The sequence below is a fragment of the Mytilus californianus genome, unplaced genomic scaffold (assembly GCF_021869535.1).
Source record: "Mytilus californianus isolate M0D057914Y unplaced genomic scaffold, xbMytCali1.0.p SCAF_3, whole genome shotgun sequence".
Lineage (NCBI taxonomy): Eukaryota > Metazoa > Mollusca > Bivalvia > Mytilida > Mytilidae > Mytilus > Mytilus californianus.
The window spans coordinates 20,584,457-20,606,392 of NW_026262679.1; the positions used below are offsets into that span (position 1 = coordinate 20,584,457).

The 21,936-nt window shown below is 32.0% G+C and overlaps 1 long non-coding RNA gene across 1 annotated transcript in view; it reads left to right on the forward strand.

The window, feature by feature from the left end:
- Nucleotides 1-502: 502 nt before the first annotated feature.
- The window catches only part of LOC127734096 (uncharacterized), a 53,482-nt gene continuing 32,048 nt past the window's right edge, over nt 503-21,936 (forward strand). Inside the window, exons 1-2 of the long non-coding RNA XR_007997420.1 lie at nt 503-583; nt 10,523-10,643. This is a non-coding gene — a long non-coding RNA (uncharacterized LOC127734096). The remainder of the gene's footprint in view (nt 584-10,522; nt 10,644-21,936) is intronic.

The following is a 21,936-nucleotide window of genomic DNA, read 5'->3' on the forward strand; positions in this document are numbered from 1 at the left end:
TTTCTTATAGTGGCAAGCAAAAAAAAGACCTTTACATGTAATCCATATTTTATATCATAATAGTCTAATAGTCTAGAAATAAGCCAATGTCCTCTTTCGTAGTCACTTAATATTTAAAAAAAAAATGACAAAATGGGAGAGGGGCGTATAGTTTTGTCCCTCACTTTAATTGGTATGGTACCCTACCCCTGAATTTATATATCCCCTCCACACCAAGATAAAAGCATAAATACGTACAAACAAATTGCAACTGATTTTATGCTTTTTATGGGCTCTGTAATTTGGGAAATAAAAATATTCTATTCTATCCACAGGCACTTGTCTCAGAAAAAAAATTTCCTATATACCTTAATATAACGTTATATTAAGGTATATAGGCGGAAAAATTCTGAGACAAGTGCCTGTGAGTGTGATTCTATTCTATTCTATTCTTTTAAACTGGAATCCGCTTGTATTACGCTACACTCAAACTATGAACAAAGTGTAGTAGTCAGCCGAGAACCAGCTTACTATTCTTTTCGAGTAGACCCACATATTGATCACGTGACATACATTTTTTTTTCATTTTACGTCCCTGGCAGAGGTTTGTACATGGAAATATTTTATCGTTAAAGTACTCTTGTTGTCAGTAACTTCGTTGACACATTATTTAATTTCAGCATTTTGGTACATAGTTAGCTTTTTATAAATATAATTCTTATGAACACTTTTCATATAAACAGGTTGGGAACCACAGGCACTTGTTTCTATCCATGGGAAGCCCCACTATCAACGTATATTTACGAGTTGATAGTGGGGCTTCCCATGGATAGAAACAAGTGCCTGTGTTGGGAACAACCCCTCAATGTAATGACTATCCCTTTTATGAGGGGTACATTTCAAGTGATAAAAAAATGTTTTTTTGTAAAAACCACTTCTTAGTACAAAAGGGCACATATTTATATTGTTTGAAGAATATTTTCCCAAAGAACTATACATCTATCTGGTATTATATGGTTAAAACATGTCCAAGAATTTTGTAATATTCAATTCAATTCAAAATTTTATTGGAAAGAGCACAATAGAGGCGTGATCCAAGTACAGACAATAATATATATTCAACAATAACATCTACTATAAATGAAATAAAGATCAATGTAACAACAAGTCATAAGTCAATTCTAGATATGGTCTATGGATACCATATAACAGGTCAGGAATAACCACCAATTGGTGGATTATACCTCATTTGAGGTATAATCCACCAATTGACATATAATGGTATAGACCAATTGACGTATAATTCTTTGTTTTTCAAAGCAAATTATTCAACCAAAATGGAGCATTGTTTTCTTAAAACCATATTATTGTATGAAAACATGCCAAACATTCCTAGTTTAGTATAGTGACATAACATATTGCATTTAATCAATAATTGTATTTGCAGTTTCTTCTATTGTTATCTTGTCAATTCTTGATTGGCAAATTTACCACTAATCACCTGTCAATGGACATCAATACTGTCTGCAGTCATGTGATTATGAGTACAACTCCACAGGTGAATGGAGCTCTTTGTTAATACATGTACTTGACTTTCATTATTAAAAGTCAATCATGGTCAATAGTACAGATGTTTCAACAAAAGAATTGTTGTACACATGCATTCTCAAGAAATGCAGCAGGCTTTGACAAAACTAAAACTTTCGGAGGACTCAATAATGGTCATAAAATAGGTTGTAAGTTGCAAAATGATGCTCCTATCTCACACTAGCATTTTATAACAAAAAAACTTGCATTATACGTCAATTGGTCTATACCAATATATGTCAATTGGTGGATTATACCTCAATTGAGGTATAATCCACCAATTGGTGGTTATTCCTGACCTGTATAAGGCCAACTAAAATTAATTAGTAGATTTTCATCCAAATTTTTGAAAAAAATGGGGCGGGTGGGAGGATTTTATTTTTATTTCCTCTGAAACCCTTTTGTGACGTGGTTTTCATATGCCAGTCTGATTAAAACCAGCCCCCACTATCAATTTGCCTTTGTAGATAGTGGGGGCTGGTTTCAATCAGACTGTTCATATGCAAGGGTAATATTAAGCTTATAACATGTATATATAAGGAATTCTACATAATTTTTCAAATTCTTAATAAAGATTTCAGATTGGCAACCACTGTTCTACATGTGATTGCGGCTTTAGAAACCAATTTTTAGTAAATAGCAAAAAGGTGGAGAAATGTTATCTTTTAGACTACCTACATCAAATTTATTTTGCTTTCTAAGTAGTACTTTGTAGTGCCCATTACAAGTATTATGAGTACAGAGTGAAATAAAAACTCAAACCAGTGGCGGATCTAGAATTTTTCACAAGTGGGGGCCCACTGACTGCCTAAGAGGGGGCCCGCTCAAGTCATGCTTCAGTGAATCCCTATATAACCAACCAAATTTTTCCCCAAAAAGGGGGGCCCAGGCCCCCCCCCCCCCCTAAATCCACCTCTGCAAACTGTGTTGCAAATACTATGGTTTATGCTTTGAAGGTTCATGTGGACCCTTTGGATAAAATGGCTGCATTTTCACCTCAAAATTTACTCTGAGTACAGATAACCCTGTGTATCTGGAAAAGTTTTAAGACATAGCATTACGTTAGCCGACTTTTTTGTACTCAATATATGGTCTTAGATCGCACAAGTTCGTGCTTGTGTCAATTTCTTTCTCCCAGTCATTTTTTTTTATTGCAGCAATGTGTTCCACGATTCTTATGCTTTGGATATCATTCACAGTCCAAATTTCCTGACACAAAGTCATTGTATAAATTAAAAAATCCACAGGTTTCTAATCACTGACCGCGATTTGCGTTCTTGGACACCGACTGTTACTCGTATATTTCATGCCCTTCTCGTAAGCAATCTCTTTTCTTGGAAGATAATGCTGTCATCATAGAGCAGCAGAATATAAACTTAATCATTTTGGTTAAATTACTCGAAGAAATACAAAAACCGAAATTTGCTACAGGAAGTTATGAATGAAACAAAATTATCGGTGGTTTCCGGTAACGGAAATGAACAAAATCCAGAAATCGTAAATTTTTTAAAATAAAAAAAATCGGGGCGGGACGATTTCAAAAGGGCGGGCGGGGATGAAAATCTATCAATTAATTTTAATTTGCCTAACATTCAGAATTCTTCATGATACCATACACATATACATCATGATTATTCTAAGTTTTCATAATTTTACTTAAAAACACAGTCATCTATATATAAGATATATGTGTATATGCACAAGCGGCTATAAAGGATTATTATCCGATGAAACAGTATGCATTTGGTGGTCTCTCAAATCAAGAGCTTCTTCAATATACATACAAATTGGTTTTAGTTCTTGTCAGAATTGGGATTTAAAATTTTGATAAAATTTTCATTCGAATTATTTGAATTTATTTCATTGATTTTATATTTAGATCTAATTTTGTTATATTGAGAACATTCAATCAAGAAATGTATCTCATTTTCAATTTGTCCTGTGCAAAATTTACAAAACCTCTCATTAGAGCGTATTATTGGTCTTGCATACCTACCAGTTTCTATTGCTAATGAGTGTGCACTTATTCTTAATTTGGGGACTTTTTTTCTGAGATATTTAGGAACATTATAGTTTAAATATTCTTGTTGTTTAAATTTAGTATACATTTTACTAACAAATAAAAGTTTGCCACAGTTTCCATCTTTTATTTTAGATAGTTCAAATATAATTTTATTTTTGTAGAAATCTTCTAGTTTCTGTTTGAAATTAATATTACAATGCTTGTTTAAGGATATATTTCAATATATTTTGATAATTCAGATAATTTATTAGACCATGAATTTTCTCTACTTGTTAGAGTTTTGTCCACTTCAAAAGCAGCCTTGAGAATTTCATGTGGACCACCAGACTGTTCACCAATATCACTGAGACGCACATAGTATTTATACATAAGTTGATAACATTTTTAATGCTAATAAGTAATGTAGCCAATTCACACCGAAATGCTAGATTGGAAGACTTTCCATGAACCCTAAGTATGTTTTTAAATATGGAGTTATGTGTTTAAAATTAACTTCTGTCTAAAGCTTCAAAATTTGGTTTGGATTCTGATATCCATACTTCTGATCCATAAGTTAAAATAGGAATTATCATTGAGTTAAAAAGCTGGAGACAAGTTTTAACAGACAAGTTTTCACTGTATGGGAGTTTAGACCAATGCAAAATATGCTTTCTTAGCTTTATCTGAGAGGCTTGACACTGCCTGTATAAATTTTCCAGAGCTATGAAAATCAACTAATTTTATAATAATCAACGATTTCGATTGCATTAGAACTGTAATAAAAGTAGAAATTTTCTTGAATTACTTTTTTTTTTGAGAAAATTATAATTTTTGTTTTTTTAAAGATCACATCCAGTTTCCATTCAGCACTATATTTTTGCAAAGAATCAAGACAGTTCTGGAGACCAGTTGTAGATTCAGATATCAATACAAATCATCAGCATACAATAAATGGTTCAATTTTTGATCATGTAAATTAACTGCACTTGTCTAGTTGATTTGGTATCAAAGTATTTTCCTATGTCATCGACAAATATATTAAATAAAGTAGGACTTAAACTGTCTCCTTGTTTGACTCCTTGATTAGCAAGAAAAGGCTTAGTAAACATATTCTGATATTTACATGAATATAACGTATGCGGGTACATGTCATGCAGTATGTTATAAAATTTGCCTCGGATTCCTTTATCTTTACTTGTAATTTTAAGAATAGAGCTGATCTCCAGACACTGTCAAAAGCCTTTTTAAAATTAGAAATACAAAACACACATATAGTTTCTTTTTGCATTTAAACAAATATTTGTTTATTATTGTTTTTAAAATAAAGACATGATCTACAGTTCTGTAATTTTTTCTAAAACCACCTTGATTTGAACATAATAAATTATTTGTTTCAAGAAAATCACTTAAGTCTTTTTTGTAATGTGGAGGTAAATACTTTATCAAGACAGCTTGTTATGCTTATACCTCTATAATTCCCACAATCAGATGGGTCACCAGATTTATAAATTGATGTCAATAGAGAAATGTTCCAAATTTGGGATATTTTTCTGAATTAAGTATCTTATTAAAAAGTTTTGTCAGAAGTAAAACTAAAGTGTTTGACCCTACCTTTAGAAACTCATTAATTATCAGATTAGGACCTCCAGATTTTCCCTTTTTTAACTTCTTAATGCACTGTCTTTGATTTCTTTACATGTAATAGGGACATTAAGGCATGTATTAGTACAGTTATGGTCTTTGTTCTCTATATTTTGATTAGTATCAGTTTTATCATTTTCACTTGAAGCATTTAGTAAATTTTTATAATGAATCTCCCATTCTTTGGCAGAAATAGCAGGTTCACAGTTATTGTTCTTTTTTTTTGTAATTATTAATGCTACCCCAAAATTCTTTGGTGTTCTTTGGATTTATATTATCATTTATTTGTTTTATCAAGGATTGAAAAAAACCTTTTCTAGTTTATTTTTAAGTTTATTGTACAGTATGATGGATTTTTTAAAATTTGCTTTGAAAGAAACTGATTTTTTTGTGGCTTCTAAATACATTTCATTAGTTTTGGTCAATAAGAAGTCAGTATCATTAAAACTATTATTGTCAATTAGTTTGTTTAAAGATAGAATGTCTTATACACGATTTTCTTCTAATAAAGGGTCAATATAAATGTCCTTGCTCTGATCGGTCCAATTAAAAGTACCAGGAAGGAACCATAGTTCTTCCTTCTTTATTTCTTTAGGGTGTTTAAAATTAAAAATATTCAATGCTATTAAACAATGATCTGATAGATCAGTAGGTGGTTTTACCATAAAGTTATTGATGGTATAAAATAAATTCTATGATGTCAGCATATAATCTACTGTGCTCTTCTTACCATTACTATTACAAAATGTAAAGTAGCCAAGTGAGTCACCAAGAAATCTTCCGTTCACAATTCTCACTTGAGAGGACTTACAAATATCAACTAGTAGATTCCCATGTAAATTGTTTTTTTGATCTAATTGATTTCTCTCTAAAGGTAAATCAGGTGTATAATCTTCAGGTACTGGACAGTCTGTAAAATTGTCATTAACACCATCATTTTGAATAAAGTCATTTAACCCCACCTGTGCGTGCATTAAAATCACCGCTTAAAATCACCTCACCTTAAGATAGAAAAAAAGAAATATCATTTTCCATTTTTGTGAATGTCAATTCAGAAAATCCTTATTATTATATGGTTTGATGTAAGTAAAACATAAAAATATGTCTTTCTCTAAATTGAGGAAAGTTCCATCTATTTTTAACTATATTGAGAAGTTGTTCTGTTTTATTTCAGAAATTACATAGTTTCAGCAAAAAAAAACTATATCATATTTACAAACATTTTCAATAAACAAATCATCCTGAAATTTATCTTCATTTAAACCATGGATATTCCAATAGGCAATATTCATATAGTAAGTCAAAAATCTATTTACAAAGGACACGGGGAAAGGGAAATAACTCCATTATTATTACTTTACAGATCTTTTTTGTTAATATATGCAGGGACATATAAGTCATTGATATATATGTGTAATGTGTATATTTTCTATTTCATTTAGTTATCAAAATAATATATAAATATATAAGTTTCTTTTACTTTAACTTAAAACACAATAATGAGTTTCAAACATGGGACAAGGGAAGTAAATCTAAATTTTTCTGTTTCATGAGATGTGTGCTAATTTTATGTATCATAAAACATTGATAGCAATATGTATGTAATAGTGCTATACTTTTAAAGAGTGTATACTACAATATACATGTAATTAATGACATTTGCAAGCAACATAAATAAAAAATTAAAACATACTATTGTGATTTTTGTACAAAAATAAAAATAACTATAATAAATGCTTATTATTCTAATTGGCCTTAATTAAAGTATATGGCTAAATGTACTGTACTATATAGCTTTTCAGTTAAATCTATAGCTGAATTATTGTGCAAGTTCAATATTAGTCTACTCACTGAGTCTACTGAGAAGTTAAGGTTCATTTCATTTTTTGTTAGCGTTATGATATTGTTGACTACCGGTATATTAGTTATAGGGGTTTTGGTTTTCATTGTACATGTAGTTTTGCCTGTAAGACTGATTGTCATTGTTTTGTCAACCATGGTAGTGGTTTATGTTTTAAGTTTCCGTTTTGTGTTTTACTTGTAGAAATAGAAGTTTTGTACTCATTACAAGGTTTAAGTCTAAATACTGGGTTCAAATGTGTTTTTTAAGATTCCGACGAGGCATTTTTGCCTGATTGATTAAAATAAATGCCATCCTCTTGAAAAATGGACGTGTTAATACCACTTATGTCACTGTTCAAAATGAATTTAACATCTGATTGATTTTCGCAATATTTCTTTATTTCTTCATTGAATTCTTTTGCTTTTTTGTTGAAATGGGGCTGTTTCACACGATCAAATGTTGGTAAAACATGTATGTGGGAACGAGTATGACTGTTTTTTGTGTTTTCTATAAGGTTTTTCATTCCATTTACACATACAGTAGTTGTTTAAATACTCAAGTCATTGCTTCCCACACCTAATACAATATGTCTGGTGTCTTTGTTGGTTGTTTAAAGAATAGTCTCCCCTGCACCTTTTATATTCTTCATTCCTGGTCCAAGAACCTTGATTTTGGATTGTATGTTTCTGTACAGTTTTGAGGACAATAGACTTTCCATGAGAGTCAATAATTATTTCTAGATCTTGAGCATACCTGTATGTTTTTTCTTTAGGAATACTGTTAAAATTATCATCATCTTTCTTTACCTTTTGTTCATCTCTGATTTTTTCATGAACTGTTATCATCATCTTTCTTTACTTTTTGTTCATCTCTGATTTTTTTCACTTATATCTGTCATGTCATCATTTTGTGTTGTAAGCCCTGTAAATCGGTTGTGTGTGCTTATGGTTGCCTTGTATTCAATTTCAGGTAAATGTTATTGATCTCAGGAAGTTGTTTTTCAAGATCAGATAGTTTCTTGTTTAAAAACCGATTTTGCACCTCAAGAGCCTCGTTTTGTGTTCATAGTTTTGAGTTTGACGACTCGATCCAAATTTGTCAACACTTTCTTAAGTCAGAATTTTCCTTTAATGTGACAGTGTAAGTATAACTTCGTTTCTTTGTAAATTTATTTTTGTCAAAATTGACTTTTCAAAGTCTACAAGTTTCTTGTCAAGGACTGCTGAACTTACAAATTGTTTCTTCATCTGATTAAATGATAACACAAGAAGCTCTTTTTCTAATTTTTGTTGATTTTCTTTCAGGTCATCAAGATTTTGATTTAGATCTGACATTTTGCTATCATAGTTATTGTTATCTGTAGGGTTGTCATCTTTTAAGCCTGCACAGGTGTTTGACACTTCACATAGTTTACTCTCTAATAGTTGCAATGATGCAAGAATATTTTCAGTAGATAGTTTATTTATCACAGTATCGTGTTCTTGGCGTTACAATTCTAAGGGTTGACATTTTCATAGGTTTTGTCTCACTTTGGTCTAATTGTGTTGTGAAGAAAGTGTATTCTGTGTTTGATGAATCAAGAAGACTATTGTGTTCACCAATTGATTAAAGATATTGGAACTCTGTTTTTGCCCATGATAAATAATGTGTTCCTTGAACTGTTATGAGAAAGGTTGTTGGATATATATTAATTATATATAAATGAAATGTAAGTATATATAGTTTGTTTGAGTCAGTATTTATTTCTGACACCTATGTTGCCCTCTTTAGTATTTTTTTGTTTGTCCACTTGCACTAGTATAGTTGTCAAGAGCCCCAAATAGGGAATGGTAGCGAAAAGCAAAAGTTTTTATCCAAAGCAGAAACCGATCTTTTGATTCAACTTAGAATGCTACCATACACGCAGCTGGCCTGTACAAATCGTGATAAAGTTTTTCAAAAGGTGCCTTGATAGCAATGCCTGTTGGAGGTTTTGGTTGATCAGGCAACTTATACTTAATAAATTCAGTGTCGGGCATCCAAAGATTGGATTGAGTAACACTCTCAATGGCAATTTTAGGTAGATCGTCAAAAATTAAGATGTCATATTATTGTTAGTTTTTACAATGACTTGACAAGTTTTGGGTCAAAGAATGTAGATAATGGGCAGGATGGTGATAATTGGCTGTTGTGGTGGATGTTATCAATATAAGGAGTCTTTATATATTACTTGGAACCATTCCCTTAACTTTTGTCCTTCTATATTTAGGAATTGTTTATCATAGTTTGTCCGGAACCGGAAGTAATTAATATTGATGGACTTGAATGTATATCTTCTTTATTATTAAAAATAAGTGGACCCCTTTTTTAGAAAAGTTGTTCCAAAAATAATGAATTTTTCCACTTTTAAGTTAAAAAAGCTAAGATTTTCTTTTTTCTTTTCTACAACAGCAAAATTACCCCTTGTCTGGGGACAGTCCTTCATTTAAGGGATATCCCTCATTTGGAGGGTTGTTCCCAACCTGATAAATTATATTTATAAATCAAGGTAATTAGGTCACAAGGTGTACCTTAAGGATAAAGTGATAAAAGATAAAAGTGAACTCAATGAATGCACCAGTGACTTATTCATAAAAAGAGTCTGTGTATCTTCATACAAAGTGTCCTGTTACACACCCCTGTACTGTTTTTTACTAAGCTATCATGCTGGGGGCAAAGTTGTACAACTTATATTAAAATTTTTCCCTTTAGGGGAATGTTTTATTATCTGAACAAAATTCTGTTACATAATTTGGTGAAATACCTTTGTCAGGTTAAATTATTTTTGTACACAGCCAGTTACTCAAGTGTGAAGTGAGTAGATGTGAGTGAACAGTTTTATTTCCTGTATGATCATGTGATCAAAAGGTTAGAATTTGACTCCAAATTATAAGTTTGATCTTTAATTCCTTGAATAAAGACATGGATTATTTCCTTAGAATTTTGTTGGTACACTAAAGAGGTTTATGAGGAGTTTAAGGTATTAATTAGTTATAATTATTTGCTTCAATGCGATCTCTTTGGGATTTGAAAGCTTTTAATTCTAGAAAATTACTTTTATAGAATCAAAAAGATTTCACAAAATTTTCATGCATAATAAGGTTGGATGTGAAACAAAATGGTGACTACTACAGTTTCTTCACATTAGTTTATATATTAAACACTCTTCCAAATGTCCGTACATGTCTACAAATTTACAAGTTTTGCAAAAGCAGAGGCTGATTTAAGGGGGTGCCCTTCCCCTTATGGAGCTACATTTATGGGCCCCCCCTTTTCAAAATCCTGGATCTGAAAACCTTATATTTATTAATATTTCTAGGGTCATTTGACTTAATGAAAATCCAAATGTATTGCAGTGAGTTTGACTTCTCTCATCAGCAAGTAGATTGTTCTAGTCTACCGGTATGTGAAAATTTTTATGACCTGTTTTAATATAAAATGTTTCTTTTCAGTTTTTGGAGTACTATGAACTTACAGTCGTCTAACTTTGTATTCAAATGCATTTAGGATAGCCAGACATTCTTACAACTCCATTATATAGACTTTCAACAATGGTAGACACAGTGTATACAGGTATAATAGTTTAAAAAAAAACAAAAAAACTTTTACAAACCCTGTTATTTTTACCTTTTGGATACTTGTAGCTAAAAAGATTAATCAGATATAAATTATAACATATCTTTTCAACATAATAATATCTGTCTGTTTCTTTGCTTTAGTTATGAGCTGATATTCAGTATTTACAAATATTTGCCAATGTATTATATAATTTATAGCCATCTACATCTACATCCATATGAACCGCAATAGGTCACGGAACAATAACCTTAATCTTACTTAATGATATTTACATGCAAAGAAATGTTTTATGGTTTAAGTTTTACAGAATAATATTAATATTATATATTGGATGTGTTGTTATTCTTGTTGAGATAGATATATTAGAAATTGATTGAAATATGACATTGATTAAAGGAGAATTTTTTGTACTAAAGAAAACATAAACAATCTGGGTTACACTTATCAATCCTTTAAATAAACTTATTCTAAAAGGTTACCTATTCAACAGTGTAAATAAATCTTTGAATATTGTTTTTATTGGTGTAAATATTGATTTTGTCATCAATGAATTAAAACCATACTAAATATTACACGTGTACTTTCACGGTTCTACAATCTGTCAATACCTATAGTTTGGCATTGCACAAGGTCATGTTTTTCTCTGACTATTATTGACGTCTTTACCCTTAATCCATTGGATGTTGGATGTGAACTGATTGATATTTAAGCCTTAGATACATGATTTTTATGCCCATTTATGGGTATAATGTTTTTCGGTCTGTGGGTCTGTTCGTTTGTCCATTCATTAGTCTGTTCGTTCATTTGTCTGTCGGTTCGTTCATCTGTCGGTTATTCGTCTGTCGGTTCTTTCGTTCGTCTGTCTGTTCGTTCGTCTGCTTCAGGTTAAAGTTTTTGGTCAAGGTAGTTTTTGATGAAGTTGAACTTGAAACTTAAGTACACATGTTCCCTATGATATGTTTTTTATTAGTTGTTATTGGCTTTGAACTAGCTGTCAGTAACTGCGAGTACTCGCAGATCTGTACTTTGTGCCTTTTTGCTTTTGGGATGTATAAGTACCCGTTTTTGTTAGATGTATTTCTATTTGTTACTGTAATAATCCATCTGATGGGTAAAGCCTTTTTCAACTGATTTTTATAGTTTGATGTTGTACTGTTACACCTCTGTCCCAGGTTAGGGGGAGTGTTGAACACTTACAAACATGCATGTTTAACCCCGACACATTTCATTCTTTATGTGCCTGTCACAAGTCAGGAGCCTGAAAGTTCAGTGGTTGTCCTTGGTTCATTTTTGTCATATTTGTTTTTATGTAAACTGTTTATAAATTAGGCTGTTAGTTTTCTCAATTGAATTGTTTCATATTTTTAGTGTCTTAGGGCCTTTTAAACCAGACCATATTATTTAGGTTTATTTCATTGTTGAAGGCCGTACAGTTGCCAGTATAATGACTTGCATCTACTTCATTTGAACTTTGGTGGACAGTAATGTCTCATCATACCACATCTCCTTATTTTTATATGAATGTCTTAGATTAAATAAACATTTTATAAAGAAGTCTATAAATAAAATAAAGTTTTAAGTTTCCATCCTTTCAAATATTTTATACTTATCTGATATTTTAGAGGAACCGAACAACTGAACAGAGAAGAACAGTATTCAATGACCTTGAAGAGCAAGCAATGTGTACAGTGAAACAGCTATCTTTGTAGTTACCAAAGGGTTACGGCAGAAACCTCATCTATAATTATATGTGGTGAGTATTTTTTTGTTGGTTAAAAATTATGCAATAGGGTACTATAATTTTTTTTCTTGGAGTCTATTTGCCTATTAGGTACTTGGGACAGGACAATTTATTTTTAACACTCCCCCTTTTTTCCAGAATCTCTTATTTTTTTGTTTTCTATTAATTTCAATTATTTTTGCGTTTTTCTGTTGTATGAACATAAATATACTAAAAATAATTTGTAGTTGCTATTTTCTGTCAATTTCAAGTTTACTATCCACAGCGATCACTGATATATATTATATAGAGGGAAGGTATCTCACCTCATACCTCATCACCTATTTTCCTACTTGAATTCTTTGAGAGATCCCTAATCTAATTCATAAAATATTAAATTTCCTTCAGGTCAGTGGGCATGACTCTTTTCTGTTATCATTCCTCATATATTTTCATGTATATTGTTGTATATATATTTATTTTTAATGTAGGTTTCTTCAAAGAATTGATGGTAAGGTAGCTACGGAACTGTAGCTCTTAGGTCTTTACAATATATCATAAGGACCTAATTAAGTGCTATGGTTCCGCACCTAATAGTAAGATTGGTGGATTTATTTCATTTTATATATTTTCATGTATATTGTTGTATATATATTTATTTTTTATATAGGTTTCTTCAAAGAATTGATGGTAAGGTAGCTGCGGAACCGTAGCTCTTAGGTCTTTATAATATATCATAAGGACCTAATTAAGAACTACAGTTCCGCACCTAATAGTAAGATTGGTTGATTTTTTTCATTTTATATATTTTCATGGATATTGTTGTATATATATATTTATTTTTTATATAGGTTTCTTCAAAGAATTAATGGTAAGGTAGCTGTGGAACCGTAGCTCTTAAGTCTTTATAATATATCATAAGGACCTGATTAAGAGCTATGGTTCCGCACCTAATAGTAAGATTGGTTGATTTATTTCATTTTATATATTTTCATGTGTATATGGTTGTATATATATTTATTTTTAGCTCACCTGGCCCAAAAGGCCAAGTGAGCTTTTCTCATCACTTGGCGTCCGTCGTCCGTCGTCGTTAACTTTTACAAAAATCTTCTCCTCTGAAACTACTTGGCCAAATTTAACCAAACTTGGCCACAATCATCATTGGGGTATCTAGTTTAAAAAATGTGTCCGGTGACCCGGCCAACCAACCAAGATGGCCGCCATGGCTAAAAATAGAACATAGGGGTAAAATGTAGATTTTGGCTTATATCTCTGAAACCAAAGCATTTAGAGCAAATCTGACATGGGGTAAAATTGTTTATCAGGTCAAGATCTATCTGCCCTGAAATTTTCAGATGAATCGGACAGCAAATAATGTTCAGCAAAGTAAGATCTACAAATAAGTCAATTGACCAAAATGGTCAGTTGACCCCTTAAGGAGTTATTGCCCTTTATTGTCAATTTTTAACCATTTTTCGTAAATTTTTGTAATCTTTTACAAAAATCTTCTCCTCTGAAACTACTTAGACAAATTTAACCAAACTTGTCCACAATCATCATTAGGGTATCTAGTTTAAAAAATGTGTCCGATGACCCCGCCCGCGAACCAAGATGGCCGACATGGCTAAAAAATAGTACATAGGGTAAAATGCAGTTTTTGGCTCATATCTCTGAAACCAAAGCATTTAGAGCAAATCTGACGAGGATAAAATTGTTCATTAGGTCAAGATCTATCTGCCCTGAAATTTTCAGACCAATCAGGCAACACGTTGTTGGGTTGCTGCCCCTGAATTGGTAATTTTAAGAAAATTTTGCAGCTTTTGGTTATTATCTTAAATATTATTATAGATAGAGATAAACTGTAAACAGCAATAATGTACAGCTAAGTAAGATCTACAAATAAGTCAACATGACGAAAATTGTCAATTGACCCCTTAAGGAGTTATTGCCCTTTATATTCAATTTTTTACAATTTTCATAAATTTTGTAAATTTTTGTAAATTTTTACAAAATATTTTCCACTGTAACTACTGGGCCAAGTTCATTATAGATAGAGATAATTGTAAGCAGCAAGAATGTTCAGTAAAGGAAGATCTACAAACACATCACCATCACCAAAACACAATTTTGTCATGAATCCATCTATGTCCTTTGTTTAATATGCACATAGACCAAGGTGAGCGACACAGGCTCTTTAGAGCCTCTAGTTTATATAGGTTTCTTCAAAGAATTGATGGTAAGGTAGCTGCGGAACCGTAGCTCTTAGGTCTTTATGATATATCATAAGAACCTAATAAAGAGCTACGGTTCTGCACCTAATAGTAAGATTGGTTGATTTATTTCATTTTATATATTTTCATGTGTATATAGTTGTATATATATTTATTTTTTATATAGGTTTCTTCAAAGAATTGATGGTAAGGTAGCTGCAGAACCATAGCTCTTAGGTCTTTATAATATATCATAAGGACCTAATTAAGAGCTAAGGTTCCGCACCTAATAGTAAGATTAGTTGATTTATTTCATTTTATATATTTTCATGTATATTGTTGTATATATATTTATTTTTTATATAGATTTCTTCAAAGAATTGATGGTAAGGTAGCTGTGGAACTGTAGCTCTTAGGTGTTTATAATATATCATAAGGACCTAATTTTAAAGAGCTATGGTTCTGCACCATATAGTAAGATTGGTTGATTTATTTCATTTTATATATTTTCATGTATATTGTTGTATATATATTTATTTTTTATATAGGTTTCTTCAAAGAATTGATGGTAAGGTAGCTGTGGAACCGTAGCTCTTAGGTCTTTACAATATATCATAAGGACCTAATTAAGAGCTACGGTTCTGCACCTAATAGAAAGATTGGTTGATTATTTTCATTTTATATATTTTCATGGATATTGTTGTATATATATTTATTTTTTATATAGGTTTCTTCAAAGAATTGATGGTAAGGTAACTGTGGAACCGTAGCTCTAAGTCTTTATAATATATCATAAGGACCTAATTAAGAGCTATGGTTCCGCACCTAATAGTAAGATTGGTTGATTAATTTCATTATGTATATTGTTGTATATATATTTATTTTTTATATAGGTTTCTTCAAAAAATTGATGGAAAGGTAGCTGCAGAACCGTAGCTGTTAGGTCTTTATGATATATCATTAAGACCTAAATAAGAGCTATGGTTCCGCACCTAATAGTAAGATTGGTGGATTTATTTCATTTTATATATTTTCATGGATATTGTTGTCTATATATTTATTTTTTATATAGGTTTCTTCAAAGAATTAATGGTAAGGTAGCTGTGGAACCGTAGCTCTTAGGTGTTTATAATATATCATAAGGACCTAATTAAGAGCTATGGTTCTGCACCATATAGTAAGATTGGTTGATTTATTTCATTTTATATATTTTCATGTATATTGTTGTATATATATTTATTTTTTATATAGGTTTCTTCAAAGAATTGATGGTAAGGTAGCTGTGGAACTGTATCTCTTAGGTCTTTACAATATATCATAAGGACCTAATTAAGAGCTACGGTTCTGCACCTAATAGTAAGATTGGTTGATTATTTTCATTTTATATATTTTCATGGATATTGTTGTATATATATTTATTTTTTATATAGGTTTCTTCAAAGAATTGATGGTAAGGTAACTGTGGAACCGTAGCTCTAAGTCTTTATAATATATCATAAGGACCTAATTAAGAGCTATGGTTCCGCACCTAATAGTAAGATTGGTTGATTTATTTTTTATATAGGTTTCTTCAAAGAATTGATGGTAAGGTTGCTGCAGAACTGTAGCTCTTAGGTCTTTATGATATATCATAAGGACCTAATTAAGAGCTATGGTTCCGCACCTAATAGTAAGATTGGTGGATTTATTTCATTTTATATATTTTCATGGATATTGTTGTCTATATATTTATTTTTTATATAGGTTTCTTCAAAGAATTAATGGTAAGGTAGCTGTGGAAGTGTAGCTCTTAGGTCTTTATAATATATCATAAGGACCTAATTAAGAGCTATGGTTCCGCACCTAATAGTAAGATTAGTTGATTTATTTCATTTTATATATTTTCATGTATATTGTTGTATATATATTTATTTTTTATATAGATTTCTTCAAAGAATTGACGGTAAGGTAGCTGTGGAACCGTAGCTCATAAGTCTTTATAATATATCATAAGGACCTAATTAAGAGCTATGGTTCTGCACCTAATAGTAAGATTGGTTGATTTATTTCATTATGTATATTGTTGTATATATATTTATTCTTTATATAGGTTTCTTCAAAGAATTGATGGTAAGGTAGCTGCAGAACCGTAGCTCTTAGGTCTTTATGATATATCATAAGGACCTAATTAAGAGCTATGGTTCCGCACCTAATAGTAAGATTGGTTGATTTATTTCATTATGTATATTGTTGTATATATATATTTATTTTTTATATAGGTTTCTTCAAAGAATTGATGGTAAGGTAGCTGCAGAACTGTAGCTCTTAGGTCTTTATGATATATCATAAGGACCTAATTAAGAGCTATGGTTCCGCACCTAATAGTAAGATTGGTGGATTTATTTCATTTTATATATTTTCATGGATATTGTTGTCTATATATTTATTTTTTATATAGGTTTCTTCAAAGAATTAATGGTAAGGTAGCTGTGGAACCGTAGCTCTTAGGTCTTTATAATATATCATAAGGACCTAATTAAGAGCTATGGTTCTGCACCATATAGTAAGATTGGTTGATTTATTTTATTTTATATATTTTCATGTATATTGTTGTATATATATTTATTTTTTATATAGGTTTCTTCAAAGAAATTATGGTAAGGTAGCTGTGGAACCGTAGCTCTTAGGTCTTTACAATATATCATAAGGACCTAATTAAGAGCTACGGTTCTGCACCTAATAGTAAGATTGGTTGATTATTTTCATTTTATATATTTTCATGGATATTGTTGTATATATATTTATTTTTTATATAGGTTTCTTCAAAGAATTGATGGTAAGGTAGCTGTGGAACCGTAGCTCTAAGTCTTTATAATATATCATAAGGACCTAATTAAGAGCTATGGTTCCGCACCTAATAGTAAGATTGGTTGATTTATTTTTTTATATAGGTTTCTTCAAAGAATTGATGGTAAGGTAGCTGCAGAACTGTAGCTCTTAGGTCTTTATGATATATCATAAGGACCTAATTAAGAGCTATGGTTCTGCACCTAATAGTAAGATTGGTGGATTTATTTCATTTTTTATATTTTCATGTATATTGTTGTATATATATTTATTTTTTATATAGGTTTCTTCAAAGAATTAATGGTAGGGTAGCTGTGGAACCGTAGCTCTTAGGTCTTTATAATATATCATAAGGACCTAATTAAGAGCTATGGTTCCGCACCTAATAGTAAGATTGGTTGATTTATTTCATTTTATATATTTTCATGTATATTGTTGTATATATATTTATTTTTTATATAGGTTTCTTCAAAGAATTGATGGTAAGGTAGCTGTGGAACCATAGCTCTTAGGTCTTTACAATATATCATAAGGACCTAATTAAGAGCTACGGTTCTGCACCTTATAGTAAGATTGGTTGATTATTTTCATTTTATATATTTTCATGGATATTGTTGTATATATATTTATTTTTTATATAGGTTTCTTCAAAGAATTGATGGTAAGGTAGCTGTGGAACAGTAGCTCTTAGGTCTTTATAATATATCATAAGGACCTAATTAAGGTAGATAGGGTGTCTTCCTCCATCTTGGATTTTTTAATACCTGAAAACAATCGGTCGAGATCTTTAATAGAATGTGCAAATTTTGAGAGTAGTAGGTAATTCATGTGTAAGAATTTTCATTTCAATATAGAAAATGACATGTTTTATCATATTTATGGTTGTATTTTACAAAAAAACAGAAAACTTTTGTTTGATTCAATTTTTTCCAACTTTGCCACATAAGGGGAGGCAACTCAAATGTAAGGGCAGATAATTCAGATAAAGGTACTTTTACAATAGAATGTGTTAGGAATTTACCTATTTTATTATGCAGCAAGAAAACGTGTCCGGTGACCCCATTTTTTCTTTTTCTTATCTGAAAGCATACTATTAAAGCTATCTTCTCATATTTTATCTCAAAATTCTATGGTGTAGTTTTCGTTTTATGGCAGAAAATTGGGTTTTCCATGCATAATCTATACAAAATCTGTTAATTTTGAACAACCTGTAGCGTGAAAATAAGCCCCGTGACCCATTCTTTTTATCATTTTTTGTCGAGCCTGCGACTTTTGTCGCAGAAAGCTCGACATAGGGATAGCGATCCGGCGGCGGCGGCGGCGGCGGCGTTAGCTAACTTCTTAAAAGCTTTATATTTTAGAAGATGGAAGACCTGGATGCTTCATACTTTGTATATGGATGCCTCATGTTACGAAGTTTCCGTCAGTCACATGTCCAATGTCCTTGACCTCATTTTCATGGTTCAGTGACTACTTGAAAAAAAAGTTCAGATTTTTTGCAATGTTAAATTCTCTCTTATTATAAGTAATAGGATAACTATATTTGGTATGTGCGTACCTTGCAAGGTCCTCATGCCCGTCAGACAGTTTTCACTTGACCTCGACCTCATTTCATGGATCAGTGAACAAGGTTAAGTTTTCGTGGTCAAGTCCATATCTCAGATACTATAAGCAATAGGTCTAGTATATTCGGTGTATGGAAGGACTGTAAGGTGTACATGTCCAACTGGCAGGTGTCATCTGACCTTGACCTCATTTTCATGGTTCAGTGGTTATAGTTAAGTTTTTGTGTTTTGGTCTGTTTTTCTTATACTGTATGCAATAGGTCTACTATATTTGGTGTATGGAATGATTGTAAGGTGTACATGTCTAGCTGGCAGGTGTCATCTGACCTTGACCTCATTTTCATGGTTCAGTGGTCAAAGTTAAGTTTTTGAGTTTTGGTCTTTCTTTCTAATACTGCATGCAATAGGTCAGCTATATTTGGTGTATGGAATGATTGTAAGGTGTACATGTCTAGCTGGCAGGTGTCATCTTACCTTGACCTCATTTTCATGGTTCAGTGGTCAAAGTTAAGTTTTTGAGTTTTGGTCTTTTTTTCTAATACTATATGCAATAGGTCAACTATATTTGGTGTATGGAAATATTTTATGATCTATATGTCAGTCACGCAGGTCTTATTTGACCTTGACCTCATTTTCAAGGTTCATTGCTCAGTGTTAAGTTTTTGTGTTTTCGTCTGTTTTTCTTAAACTATAAGCAATAGGTCAACTATATTTGTTGTATGGAAGAATTGTTAGCTGTACATGCCTGCCTAGCATGGTTCATCTGACCTTGACCTCATTTTCATGGTTCATTGGTCAATGTTTAGTTTACTTGGTTAATGTTAAGTTTATGTGACAGTTGTAATAAAGCTTTATATTTAGGACTATCAACATAATATCAATGATAAGTAAAGAAGGCGAGACATTTCAGCGTGTGCACTCTTGTTTAAAAAAAGCTTGATATAAACTACATTTTGGCAAATTATTAAAAAATTCTATGGATTATAATTTAGACACCCCATCTACGTTAAGAGCTATGGTTCCACACCTAATAGTAAGATTGGTTGATTTATTTCATTTTATATATTTTCATGTGTATATGGTTGTAGGTATATTTATTAGGTCTCCCAAACGAAGTTTGGGAAGACTTATTGTTTTTGCTCAGTTCTTATTATTATTATTATTCTTCTTCTTCTTCTTCTTCCTCTTCCGCCGCTTTTAAATTTGAACTTGTCCGCACCCGTTCTCCAAAACCGCTTGTCAGATTAACTTAGGGTTTCACAATATGTAAGACTAACATGTCTAGTGGTGCAATCAGGGTTTTGTTTGTGCAATGGGGTTTATAAAGGGGTACTTTGAGGAGCAAAAAGAAAAGAGGGTTTTACTATAGAACCCTATGGGATTTTATTTAAAAAGATTTTCAAATGAGTATAAATTGAAAACCGTTTGTGATAGACACAATCTTTTTAATTGAAAATGTTCTAAATGATAAAGCCCATTTAATGAAATACAGGGTTAGTCCCCAGGGGTCACCCCCACCCCCTGCCATTTAAACAAGTTCTAATACCCCTAAACCATATATATTTTGGTTTGTCATGCTAAGATGGTTTGAATGATATACAGGGTTAGTCCCCAGGGGTCATCCCGACCCCCTGCCATTTGAGAAAGTTTTAATATCTTGTAAATGGTCGAGATCCCCACCCCTAAACCATATATATTCTGGTTTGTTATGCTAAGATGGTTTGAATGATATACAGGGTTAGTCCCCAGGGGTCATCCCGACCCCTGCCATTTGAGAAAGTTCTAATATCTTGTAAATGGTCGAGATCCCCGCCCCTAAACCATATATATTCTGGTTTGTCATGATAAAGCACATCAAATGTAATACAGGGTTAGTCCCCAGGGGTCACCCCCACCCCATGCCATTTAAAAAAGTTCTAATATCTTGTAAGTGGTCAAGATCCCCACCCCTAAACCATATATATTCTGGTTTGTCATGCTAAGATGGTTTGAATGATATACAGGGTTAGTCCCCAGGGGTCATTCTGACCCCCTGCCATTTGAGAAAGTTCTAATATCTTGTAAATGGTCGAGATCCCCACCCCTAAACCATATATATTCTGGTTTGTCATGATAAAGCACATCAAATGTAATACAGGGTTAGTCCCCAGGGGTCAACCCCACCCCATGCCATTTAAGAAAGTTCTAATATCTTGTAAGTGGTCAAGATCTCCACCCTAAACCATATATATTCTGGTTTGTCATGCTTAGATGGTTTGAATGATATACAGGGTTAGTCCTCAGGGGTCATCCCGACCCCCTGCCATTTGAGAAAGTTCTAATATCTTGTAAATGGTCGAGATCCCCACCCCTAAACCATATATATTCTGGTTTGTCATGATAAAGCACATCAAATGAAATACAGGGTTAGTCCCCAGGGGTCACCCCACCCCCTGCCATTTAAGAAAGTTCTTATATCTTGTAAGTGGTCAAGATCACCACCCCTAAACCATATATATTCTGGTTTGTCATGCTAAGATGGTTTGAATGATATACAGGGTTAGTCCCCAGGGGTCATCCCGACCCCCAGCCATTTGAGAAAGTTCTAATATCTTGTAAATGGTTGAGATCCCCACCCCTAAACCATATATATTCTGGTTTGTCATGCCAAGATGATTTGAATGATATACAGGGTTAGTCCCCAGGCATCACTAATGCATATAACTTTATTGGACCTAACCAATTTTCACTGGACTTTACACAATGTCAGGCGACCCTGGGAATTACGATTATGGGAGCTTCGTTTGGGAGACTTCGTAACAGCATCCTGTTACAATCATTTCTTGTTTTTTAAATAGGTTTCTTCAAAGAATTGATGGTACGGTAACTGCGGAACGGTAGCTCTTAGGTCTTTATAATATATCATAAGGACCTAATTAAGAGCTATGGTTCCGCAACTAATTGTAAGATTGGTTGATTATTTTCAT